Source organism: Chiloscyllium plagiosum, unplaced genomic scaffold, assembly GCF_037043375.1.
Source record: "Chiloscyllium plagiosum isolate Xiang-an unplaced genomic scaffold, Cpla_swu_hap1 HiC_scaffold_37, whole genome shotgun sequence".
Lineage (NCBI taxonomy): Eukaryota > Metazoa > Chordata > Chondrichthyes > Orectolobiformes > Hemiscylliidae > Chiloscyllium > Chiloscyllium plagiosum.
In genome coordinates this window covers 5,286,463-5,298,247 of record NW_028270175.1, presented here as the reverse complement: position 1 = coordinate 5,298,247, position 11,785 = coordinate 5,286,463, and the positions used below count along the sequence as shown (strand labels likewise).

Genomic DNA, 11,785 nt, shown 5'->3' with positions numbered 1-11,785 from the left:
ACAATCCATTCGCCCCAGTTCCCAGCCAAACACAGACTCCCCGGTTCTTGTCAAACGCCCATCTGAATTTCATGGGGGCCACCTTTTCTGTTATTCCTGAAGCCCCGGCAGAAGTTGCCTCAGTCTCTGTTTGCTGCTTTAGGAGCTGGGCCGACTCAGCAATAGGGGACTCTAAAGAAGTCAGCCTCAATTGTGGACGGGGAACCGTTAAAACGGAGTGAGCGCTGACCCTTCTGAAGCCAATACCTATGGGAAGCAGCAATATCTGTCATTGCTATAAACTCCTGTGCAAATGGCAAATGTTGATGTGTTCAGGCCATGTGTCAAACTGTGGGGATATTCATCTGAAGCTGGTTTAAACCCTGCAGTTTTCGGACGGAGGACAGGTCACACCTGTTGCGGAACTTGATAGAAGACTTATTTATAAACTTTCAGCTTGGGATTCTTTTTGGAGCTTCAAAATGCTGACGTTCAGAGAGGGGGGAGAGTCGGCCACTAAATGCCTGTTTATTAAATGCTTTTAAAGAGCCACTAATCATGTCTCCCCGCTTTTGCATCGCTCTATAAAGATATCAACAGTCACATTTTCTCAAGATGACTTTACAGAGGCTCGAGCCTGTTCAAGGACATTAAGGACAGCCTGTCTAAACACATACACATGGCTCAGAAATATTTCTCTTCTGTGGAGATGTTCAAATCCCGGCTTTCGGTGGACAAGCTTTTGGTGAATATATTTAAGAGAGCAATTTTTTCTCTCTCCAAAGTTACATGCTACACGCTGTCTCTTTAAAAGTAGGACTCTGGAAAAAAAATCCATAAAAGGGCAGAATTGATAATTCAAAGAACGTTATAGTGTGATCCCTCCCACAACGAGGTGGTGGCAAAGAGGCGTGAGTTACTTTGACATTGAGTGGGGATTATTTTTTGCTCCTGTGTGGAATTTTACTCTCGGTTTTAGGGTGGGTGGGTGTGTGTGTGTTTTTCTGTTGAAAGGCCACATATTCGGACTGTTAAGCTCCGTTTTCAGGTTTTGACGGATGAGGGGACAGGTGGCCGCTCGATTCTGTCAGAGGAACCTTTCCCCATTGAAATGGGACAATTCGCCACTCGGAAACCGGCTGATCTGACACTTTCCTTCCCAGGCAAATTCCTGCCCCCACCGTCAGTCAATAATATCAGTTCTCCCGTGGCAAAGAAAATGCCACATTTCGCAGTCAGTCACTTTGTTGGCAGGGAGTGTCTCTCCCGATGCGTTTAAAATTAGACAGCTCGCTTCAAAGTCCACAACATTTGACAATACGCTGTAAAAGTTACTCGGATTACATAAGATTTCTAAATTTCTTTCCAAGTTGCCGGAGCGTTTGGTCTGCGGGAAACATATATAGGGTTGGCCTGGGCAATGACCTTGGTAAAGGACGAGTGAGGATTTTCTGAATGATGCAGAGGCGCTGCGATTGGGGGCAGTTACCCCCCAAAAACACACCGAGGGTCAAATGGCTCAGTGCACTCAAACTGAGAAGGGGGGCGGGGGGGGGGGGGGATGACCAGGCTTCTGCTTGCAAACTTTCCCTTTCTTTCCTCTGTCCCTGCAATGCCTGGGAAGCAGACCCCAGGGGTTAGTGCTGGGAATTGGCACGTTCCTGCCAAATTACCCCCCCCTTTTACCGGGGGAGGGGGGAATAGGCCCGTGATGAAATGGGGGGGGGGGGAGGGGAGTCCATTCATTAAAGGGCACGGGACAGGAGGGTTGGGAAGGGGAGTTTGGGTGGGAAAGGAGGGAGTGTGGGGGTGGGGAAGGGAGGGAGTGGGAGGAGGGGGAGTGGGGGAGGGAGTGGGAGGAGGGGGAGTGGGGAAGGGGAGTGGGGGAAGGGTAGAGGAGAGGGTGTGGCGGTTAGGGGACGTGGAGAGGGGGAAGGAGGGGGAGTGTGGGTGGGGAAGGGGCAGAAGAAAGGGAGGGGAGGGGGTGAGGGGAGGGAGGGGAGTGGGGGAAGGGGAGGGTGTGAAGGGAGGGAGGGGAGTGGGGGGAGGGGAGGGTGTGAAGGGAGGGAGGGGAGTGGGGGAAGGGGTGGGGGTGAAGGGAGGGAGGGGAGTGGGGGAAGGGGGGGTGAAGGGAGGGAGGGGAGTGGGGGAAGGGGTGGGGGTGAAGGGAGGGAGGGGAGTGGGGGAAGGGGAGGGGGTGAAGGGAGGGAGGGGAGTGGGTGTAGGGGATGGGGAGTGTGATGAGGGGAAGGAGGGAGGGAATGAAGGGGAGGGGGGAGTGTGATGAGGCGAAGGAGGGAGGGGGAGTTGGAGGGGAAGAGGGGAAGAGGGAGTGTGATGAGGCGAAGGAGGGAGCGGGAGTTGGTGGAGGGGAGGGAGGGGACGGGGTATAGGGGAGGGGAAGTGTGATGAGGGGAAGGAGGGAGGGGAAGTTTTTCTGCTTTCCCCCTTTGATTGAGTAACCTCCCTTTAACTGTCGGTCGGTGCTGGGCTGGAACTGCGATAGAACCCTCCCCTCTCCCTCCCTGCAGCCCCCCGCCTCGGCTCCTCACAATCCAATCCAACGGAAAGTTGCAGATTCACTCCCTCCCCCCAATCTTCCTTCTGATGCAACGAGTCCAACTGGACGATAAACACAATGTATTTAAAAGTGAATCAAGCATTTTATAGTCAGGCATGTAAGACGTATTTAATAGACTGAATTGGTGTCTGTAAATTCAAACTGGGCTTTATTGGAGTGATTACGGTACAGTCGGTCTATCACACCTGGAACAGAATGAAATACTGAATTTAATTAAAACATACACTTAACATTTTGAGAGATCCTGCAGCCCGGCCAGAGTTGAGGTCAGAGGTCACACATCACCAGGTTATAGTGCAACAGGTTTATTTGGAAAGTACAAGCTTTCGGAGCAGCAACATAAACCTGTTGGACTATAACCTGGTAATGTGTGACTTCTGACCTTGTCCACCCCAATCCGACACCAGCTCCTCCACATCCTGACCAGTCTTGGGGATTGGGAACAACATCCAGGCATCTAAGAAATTGCTTTATCAAATTGTTCGTGTGTTCCTTTCTTAAGCAGTTGAGAAGTGGTTCTGGTGACCGTTCCCATTAGCAAAGGGAGTCACAGAGCAAACCCCTCACTCCCCTCTGCCCATACTTTCCCTCTGGATCGATCCCTCTGGTAAATACACCCCAGCTGACATCCCTCTATACAGACAACAGGAGAAACGGATGGATTGCAGCCCTTGGTTTTTGAGAGATAGATTTCAGGATCTGCATGTTCTAACTTTACAAAGCGATCACTCGCGGAGTTTAACTTTGATGTGAAATTGTCTTCTTGTTTTGTCCCTGAAAGCTATTTCGAGACGGTTCTGGTAATATAACTATCCCGCCTTCCAGCATCTCAGCACTTCACAGGAAAACTAAAGGTCGTTGTACCTATTGAAAATTCTGTTTCAGGAGAGTTCAAGTGCAGGTCGAAAAATCGATCTTTTTTTTGTTTCCTGTTGTGTTTTTTTTTAAATCTCAGAGAGCAGCATCTAAGGAAAGGCTAAATATCATTGTTAAAAATGACAACAAAACCAGCGCCCACTTTGAGAAGGAAAAACAGTCCAATATCCTCAATTACCAAACATTAACCGGAATGATTTCATTGCAACTAATCTATTGTTACTGAACTTATTATCAACTGTGTTACAATTCAAACACCGTTGTAGCTGATCCCGGTTGGGAATATTGAATCAGTTTTGTGAATTCGTTTATTTTGGAAAAAAAATGCAGAACCTGATAGACACCAATTCGCTGTTTTCCCTGTAACTTGTTCGTAATTCTAACTAAAGTAATGTCATTGCACTGTACATTAATATGGTATTTCAAGGCCTTATGGACAGTGTTCATATTGATTGCATTTATTAGACTCCTGGGAGGAGAAATAATTCTTGAAAGTAGTAGACAACTGGCAGCTAAACATTGCTAGACTCCCTTGGACAAACTTAACCCTTTCATTGCCCTGGTAACCAATTGCATTTCCAATTAGATTTATTTTTGTGAAGGAGGAGGGGTAAATCCACCCTTTCGTGTTGCTGTTGAGAACAGTTCAGCACTGAGTCGTTTTAAAGTCCATTTACAGAGACAGGAACAGAAATTGCTAAAGAAACTCAGCAGGTCTGGCAGCATCTGTGGAGAGATCAGCATTTCCAGTTCAGTTAGAACTCCAGATATACCAGACTGGAAACGTTAACTATTTCTCTCTCCACAGATGTTGCAAAACATGCTGAGTTTTTCTGTTTTTGTTTCAGATTTCCAGCTTCCGCAATCCTTCTATTTTGTTTTATGAGAGGTTTGCATTAATGTGTGTGTGTGTGTAAAGGGAAAGATGCAAGAATCTTACCAATATAGAGAGACAGAGACAGAGAGGGAGAGACGACTGGTTTCGGATTAACCTGAGGGTCCCTGTGTATACAATGACAGTGAACACTGTGTTACTTTTCGTTCACATTTTGATCGATATTGTGTTGTTTTCAAATGCACTGATACTGCTGCCTGAGCAAAGCGTCCCTGCCCAATATGAGGGCCCTCGTTAATAGAAACATTGCTTTTTAAAATTTGCACTGAGGGAGGGATTCAGGACTAGAATGTGAGGAGAAGGGGCTGGAATAAAAGGGGAGGGAGGCCAGAGTGAGGGGGAAGGGGTTGGATGGGAGGTGGGCAGGTTGGAGTGAGGGGGAGGGGCTGGAGTGAGAAGGGAGGGGGAGGGGGTTAGAGTGAGGGGGAGGGGTTAGAGTGAGGGGGGGTTGGAGTGAGGGGAGGGGGAGGAGGTGGAGGGGTGGAGTGAGAGGGGAGGGGGAGGAGGTGGAGGGGAGGGGGAGGAGGTGGAGGGGGAGGAGGGGGAGGGGAGGAGGGGGAGGGGTGGAGGGGGAGGAGGGGGAGGGGTGGAGTGGGAGGAGTGGGAGGGGAGGGAGTGGAGTGAGAGTGAGAGGGAGGGGTTGGAGTGAGAGGGGAGGGAGTGGAGTGAGAGTGAGAGGGGAGGGAGTGGAGTGAGAGTGAGAGGGGAGGAGGTGGAGTGAGAGGGGAGGGGGTGGAGTGAGAGGGGAGGAAATGAAGTGGAGTGAGAGGGGAGGGGGGATGATTAGTAGAGCTTTGGGTAGGTACAGACCGGGTTACCCTTCCTCTGAGTTGTCTGGTTGAGCAGACGGTGGGTCCTTAGCTGGTAGTATTACCCAGTTAAAGGCGCGTTTCCATCAGCAAAGCGACTCCCATTCCCATGTGGGGATGCCAAGGTGAATTCCTGACAAATCATGTTTCCCTGGCGGGGTGAGGCAGCCCTCTGAACAGCAAGTGGAATCCCATTGTCATGTAAACACACACACACAGCCTCAGTATCTCCAGTCCCCAACTATAACCAAACAGTAATGATTATTCTGGGAAACTGTGAGAAATTAGTTTGATTTTGATTCAGTGAGATGGTAATGACATTGGCATTTTATGACTCCCTCAACCCTCAGAGTAAAGACACCGTGGCAATTATCACAAATTAGAATGAATTTCTTGTTATTTCGGCGTTGCGAGGCCTTTGGCTAAAGATATTAAAACGAGAGAAAAGCGGCAGAAATGTAATTATGGTCCTTTACAGTACTTACTGTGTGTGTTTTGTTACAGCTCCCCATCCCCCCCCCCCCCGCCATCCCATAGTCATTTCTGATTTCGCCCCCCTCTTTCTGCAGAGCTGAGGGCAGTGACACTGAGAGTATGGATTGCAATTGCCTGGCGTCCCACGGAAACCTTCCCATCTTTTGTCATTAAACAGTATTGATGTTCATTAACCGGGGCGTCAATGTGTCCAACCAGAACTGAAAGCAGAGTAATCCGAGCAAAATTCTGACCCTGAGAAAAAGCAGGCTTTGTGAAACCCTGAGTCACAGAGAGAGAGAGAGAGAAAGTTTAATTCAGAAAACACAGGAATGTCGAATTTCTGATTGTTCTATCCCACGCTGTATAATCTGACACAACAAATCGAATTCAAAGCTTGTTTGGAGCCACACCCAGTTTGTTTGATGTTAGACAACTGACGATTCAAGGAAGCCAAATGAACTTGCAAATTGTGTATAATCGGGAAGAAAAAGTAGTCACCTTTGTGTATGCAACTAAATGTAGATCAAAGCCTCTCCAACCGGTTATGTATATATTTAATATAATCAGTGCTATCACTTCAGTGCAGTTGCTTGTGTACTGTCTGAACGACTTTGCTAATTTCACCTGTAAATATGTTCAGAAATGTTTCAAAAGTTCTTTTTAAAAAATATTTGTTACGTGATTCAGGGAAAACATTAACACACTCGGCTTCTGTGGAGCAGCTATTCACGAGATATTTGTTTATTTAAATTCTCCTGTTGGTCTGAGATATTGGCAACACATTTTGTCTGTTGTGCTTGTCACGCTCAGTGTGAATACCAGGAGACTGCATACAGCTGCCTCTTATTAAGTCATTCTCCCAGCTCCCCCTGCTGACACGGCCTGTCATTACTTCTATCAGTCGAGTGTGTAAAGTGGATTCCGCAGGGTCTTACAAAACCAGAGTCTTAGCTTGCCATATAACCATCACTTTGCAAAATGACCATCACGGTGTCTGCCACTGCAAAATAAAACTTGGTCATATTGAGTAGCTGGGGGAGGGTGGGTGTTACCATAGAATATTACGGCACAATACAGACCCTTCAGCCCTCGATGTTGTGCCTATCTGCGAAGCCAATCTGAAGCTTATCTATCCTACACTATTTTATTTTCATTCATGTTTAGCCGATGACCATTAAATAGCCTTAACGTTAGTGAGTCTAACACTGTTGCAGGTAGTGCATTCCATGCCCCTACTATTCTCTGAGTAAAGAAAATACCTCTGACATCTGTCCTATACCGATCACCATCCGAGGAAAAAGGCTATCACTGTCCACCCTATCTAACCCTCTGATTATCTTATATGTCTCAATTAAGTCACCTCTCAACCTTCTACTCTCTAACAAAAACAGCCTCAAGTCCCTCAGCCTTTTCTCATAAGACCTTTCCTCCATACCCGGCAACGTCCTGGTAAATCTCCTCTGAACCATTTCCAAAGTTTCCACATCCTTCTTATAATGTGGTGACCAGAACTGTACACAATACTCCAAGTGTTTTGTACAGCTGCAGCATGACCTCATGGCTCCGAAACTCAATCCCTCTACCAATAAAAGCTAACACAGTCTATGCCTTCTTAACAACCATATCAACCTGGGTGGCAACTTTCAGGGATCTATGCAATTGGGCGCCAAGACCTCTCTGCACTTCGACACTACCAAGAATCTTACCATTAGCCCAGTACTCTTTATTCCTCTTACTCCTTCCAAAGGGAATCACTTCATGCTTTTCTGCATCAAATTCCATTTGCCATCTCCCAGCCCAGCTCTGCAGCTTATTTATGTCCCTTTGTAACCTGCAACATCCTTCGTCATTATCCACAACTCCACCGACCTTAGTGTCATCCGCAAATTTACTTACCCATCCTTCTATGCCCTCATCTAAGCCATGTTGTATTGCAAGCATTAACTCTATTTATCTCCCCACAGATGCTACCAGATCTGCTGAGTTTCTCCAGCATTTTATTGGTAGGTATGATCCTAATTGTCTCCATAATTGTAAGAGTTCTGCTCAATGTTAAAGGTAGAGTCACCATAATCACCCGAGACCTGTAGGGCTGAGAGAGAGAGAGATGACTGGTGGGGGTTTATCCTGGCAGTCACCGTGCCTCAGACAAGGGGAGAGGTTGCAAAGGAGAGTCTTTCATAATAACCTGAGGCAGGCAGGAAGGAATTGAACCCACGCTGTTGCCATCACTCTGTGTTTTAAAACCAGCCGACTAAGCTAACCAAGCCCCAAGGTGTTACACAAACATAGAAGCATAGAAAATAGGAGCAAAAATAGGCCATTCAGCCCCTCAAGCCTGCTTCACCATTCATCATGGCTGATCATCTAATTCAGCACCATGTTCCCGTTTAATAGTACAGAATCTGATCATTGCTGAGGAAAAGATACATTTTGTCAAAGTTTTTCATCTTGCACTTATCAGGACATTTCGCAAGAATACCAAGTCAAGGGGAAAACTAACTGCATGAGAGGAGATTGTTGGGCAAACAGACTCTGATTGGTTGAAGCATTGATATGGAGAATACGATTATTAAAGAACAGTATTGGTGGTAAAAGTTCTTACAGTTCAAAAGCACTTAATTACATGTAAAGCACTTGGAGATGTTCTCTAATCACAGAAGATGCTATAAAAGTGCAAATCATTCTTTCATCCATTATTTTATCTTATCTATCCTTCTACAATGCAGCAAAGATAGGAAGCAACCTGTGATTTATTTAAGTGGATTTGAAAAATATATACTTTTTAATGGAATTTCTGTTCCACTAATGGGATAGGAAGTTAAAAGGATAATACAGAATATTACAGCACCTGTCTTGCTGACACCTTAAATGATGTCTGCCATAAAATAAACCTGTTCAAAATTAACCAATGCACCTTTCAATCCAAGAACGATGTCACCGGATCTTTGGATTTCCTTCGGGTGTAGGGAGGAATTTGAAGGAGTCATTGTCTTGGAATGTTTTAACCAGTTACCATGAGCATATCAACAGAGATTAAACATCTTAGATACAACCAATGGTATTCAATGTACATAGAGAATAATGGACCCTACACATCCATTCCTTGTTCTATATTTTTTAATCTTCTTGGCTTTGAAGCAGAGCAGAGCTAAGACTCTGACATGGTAAGTTTTGACATCCAACATCAGTGCCTATTTACCCTATAATATCAAATCAATGGGCTCTATTCCCCCATATGATTGCACTAACTGCACTAAGAGGTATTCCATTGGCTGTGAAGTATTATAGGATTTCCTGAGCTATGAAAGGCACTATATAAATGCAAGTTTCATTTTCGTAGCATAGGTAACAAAATAATATCCATGCAGATTGTGCGAAGGTCAGTGACATTGGGTTATGTGAATCAATTGAGCTGGATGTATATAGATTTTCTGTTTTCAGGGGGACCAGATATCTGGTAGAAATCAGGTGAAAAGTTGGCACAATTTCTCACTTATTAATAGCGCAGCCCAGAAGGAGGTCGTTTGGCCCTTTCTGGCTATACTAATTCTTGGAACCATTACCCAAAGCAGCTTACTTCCCTGCACTTCCACCCTGGCTTTGCAAACTTTGTTAAGTAGGTTAGTTATTGATACCCCTTTTGAATGTGACCATAGTGACTGCCTCCTCTATCCTTTCAGGCAGCACCTCCAGCACCAGAGCTCTGATCAAAAATAATCTTCCTCATTCCCCTTCTTGCTCATTTTCAGGATTTGCATCTCCTTTTGACTGAAGAAGCCACACACAGACCTCTGCCAGATATTTTCGCCACCTTACGAAGTGATACTGAATGAAGAGGCTTATTCTGTTGGTTAAACTGCAGCTGATGAGGGTCTCTAAGACATGGCAATGCTGTTAATACTGGAAAACTTATTTTCACTTTGGATAGTAAAGAACATGTAGTCACAGGAAGCAGTTGGATGATAAAGAATTGATTTTACATCTTGGAGAAGCTATTTGAGAAGCCAGGGTGCGTTATGTTGGTAATCTAGTAAACTAAAACTCCAGGCTAATGTTCGAGGGACATGGGTTTGAATCCCACCATTTCAGCTGTAGAGCTCAATAAAATCTGTAATAAAAAGTCAGCTGAATGGGGATTGTGTGGCCACTGTTGATTTTTGTAAAAACCCATCTCGTTCACTAAGGTCCTTTAGGGGAGGAAATCTGCCATCCTCACCTGGTCTGACCTACATGTGACTCCAGACCCATAGGAATGTGGTTGACTCTTTAGTGTCCTCTGAAATGGCCCTACAGGCACACGTCCTGGTCATGGGAACCATACAAAGGGTAGAGAAACAGGAAAATAAAACTAGTGCCACATCCGGTATTATCTACACTGTATGATTTTTAAATTTAATCATTCTGGCTTTGTATGTTTTATTTTATATGATATCTTTGAGTTGAATGTTAATAAATCACATCCAACAGACTGTTAGCTGACAAATCTACAACTGGATTAGAAAATAAATATTTTAAATATTCAGTATATAATAGTGGGTAATATTGAGAATGTATCCAATTTGGCTTAAATTATATGTGAGGATTACCCAAATAATCATGGTAAATAAGCTGTAATTTGGTTTAGTCAACTTCACAGGTGTTCTATTTGATTTGGATAGCATTTTATGATGAGCCAGACCATGATAGTTAGACTGACTGGCTTCCCGTGGTATTGTCATGTGGTACAATTATAATCCCACTGGAGAAGCATGCTGGCTAAGGAGACTTCCTGTATGTCTCAGACAGTGCCCTGTACACCTGACCCTCTCATCAGACTAGTTCCTTGGAGGGGATATTAGAACAAAGTAGCTTGGGGGAAACTATGGTCATTTTTTTAGAAAAATGTAGGGAATAAAACATTGCCTTTTGAATCTTTGATTCCGAATGTTCCGTTAAGTCTTCTCTGCTCTTAAGTAGAACTAAGCTGTCTCTTTCACTCTCTCTAAGTTATTCAAGCCTCCCAGTCTTAGTACCATGTTAGTAAATCTCTTCTGTGTTCTCTGTAAGACCTTGACATCCTTCTTTGTGAGTGAGGCTCGGATTTGGATACAATATTTCCTAAAGAGGCTCTCATAAAAGTTTAGCTTAACATCCTTTGTATAAGGTAATGGCTCTGAAGGGTTAATGTTCTTGTAACGTTGCCTCCCACCCATTCTACAGCTATCACACACAGTCTGTGTGTGGAGACAGGGAGTTCTATCCAACTTTCAGAAGGAGCAAATGTATCTGGACCAGCTTCCTAAGCTTCAGCAGTGATGCCTGACCAAATGTAGTTGATCATATTTGTATCATGCAATGAAGCATCTTGATATCTCAGAATAGAAGCACTTCTTAGATGTTCCAAGTAGTTTATCCTTGCTAGATAGGCTCAAGATAAAGCAAAGGGAAAGGAGGATGAGTGACAGTGAACTCCAGCACAATCCTTACCCAGTATGACATAATGGGAAATGTGGCAAACACCTCACATTGGCAGGAGTGGTCACCTGGGAAATGCAACAACCTTCTTGGTTTCACACTGTCTACTTTTATAAAGTCAGGGATTCCATAATCATCTTTTAACGTCTTCTCATCTTGCCTTGCTGCCTGGAGTACATATAGCCCAGCTCTCTCTGCTCCTGTGCCCTCTTCAAACTGGTTTATATTCCTCATTCTTCCCCCCAAAATGTCTTGTTTTTCACCCCTCTCTGCATTAAACTTCATCTGCCACGTGTCTGCCCATTTCCAATAGTCAATCCTCTTGAACTCTGTTTGTATTCTGTACACTGCGTCCTACATCTCTGTCTGATCCACAGTTCGTGATGGTGACATTTTCAATTTGGTAGGAAGGGAATATCATTTCCTGACTATCAGGCAGAGAGGATTCTGGTGAATGAAACCAGCAGAGGATTGTCTGCTTTCTGGGCAAGAAAATATGTTCTTTCTTTAAATGTAGATTTGTATCATTTCCTCAGATTAATGTGGAGAGCAAGCTTTTGTTTTTCTTAAATAGAGAAGTTTCCTGGCCTTGTAAACTTTTAGATACCAACTTTCTGATTCTGTAAGTTGGGTTTGTCTTTGCAGTAGGTTTCCAAGAGCTCTGAATGGGCACCTTTGCTGATGACCCCAGCAGATTTTGGAAGTTCCCAA

At 44.8% G+C, this 11,785-nt stretch overlaps 1 long non-coding RNA gene across 1 annotated transcript; it reads left to right on the top strand.

Annotated features, from left to right (window-relative positions):
- Positions 1-614: 614 nt before the first annotated feature.
- Positions 615-10,460, top strand: LOC148139752 (uncharacterized). Its single transcript, XR_015753520.1, has 3 exons — positions 615-724; positions 7,582-7,620; positions 9,370-10,460. It is a non-coding gene; the product is annotated as an uncharacterized LOC148139752 (long non-coding RNA).
- The last annotated feature ends 1,325 nt before the right edge of the window (positions 10,461-11,785 follow it).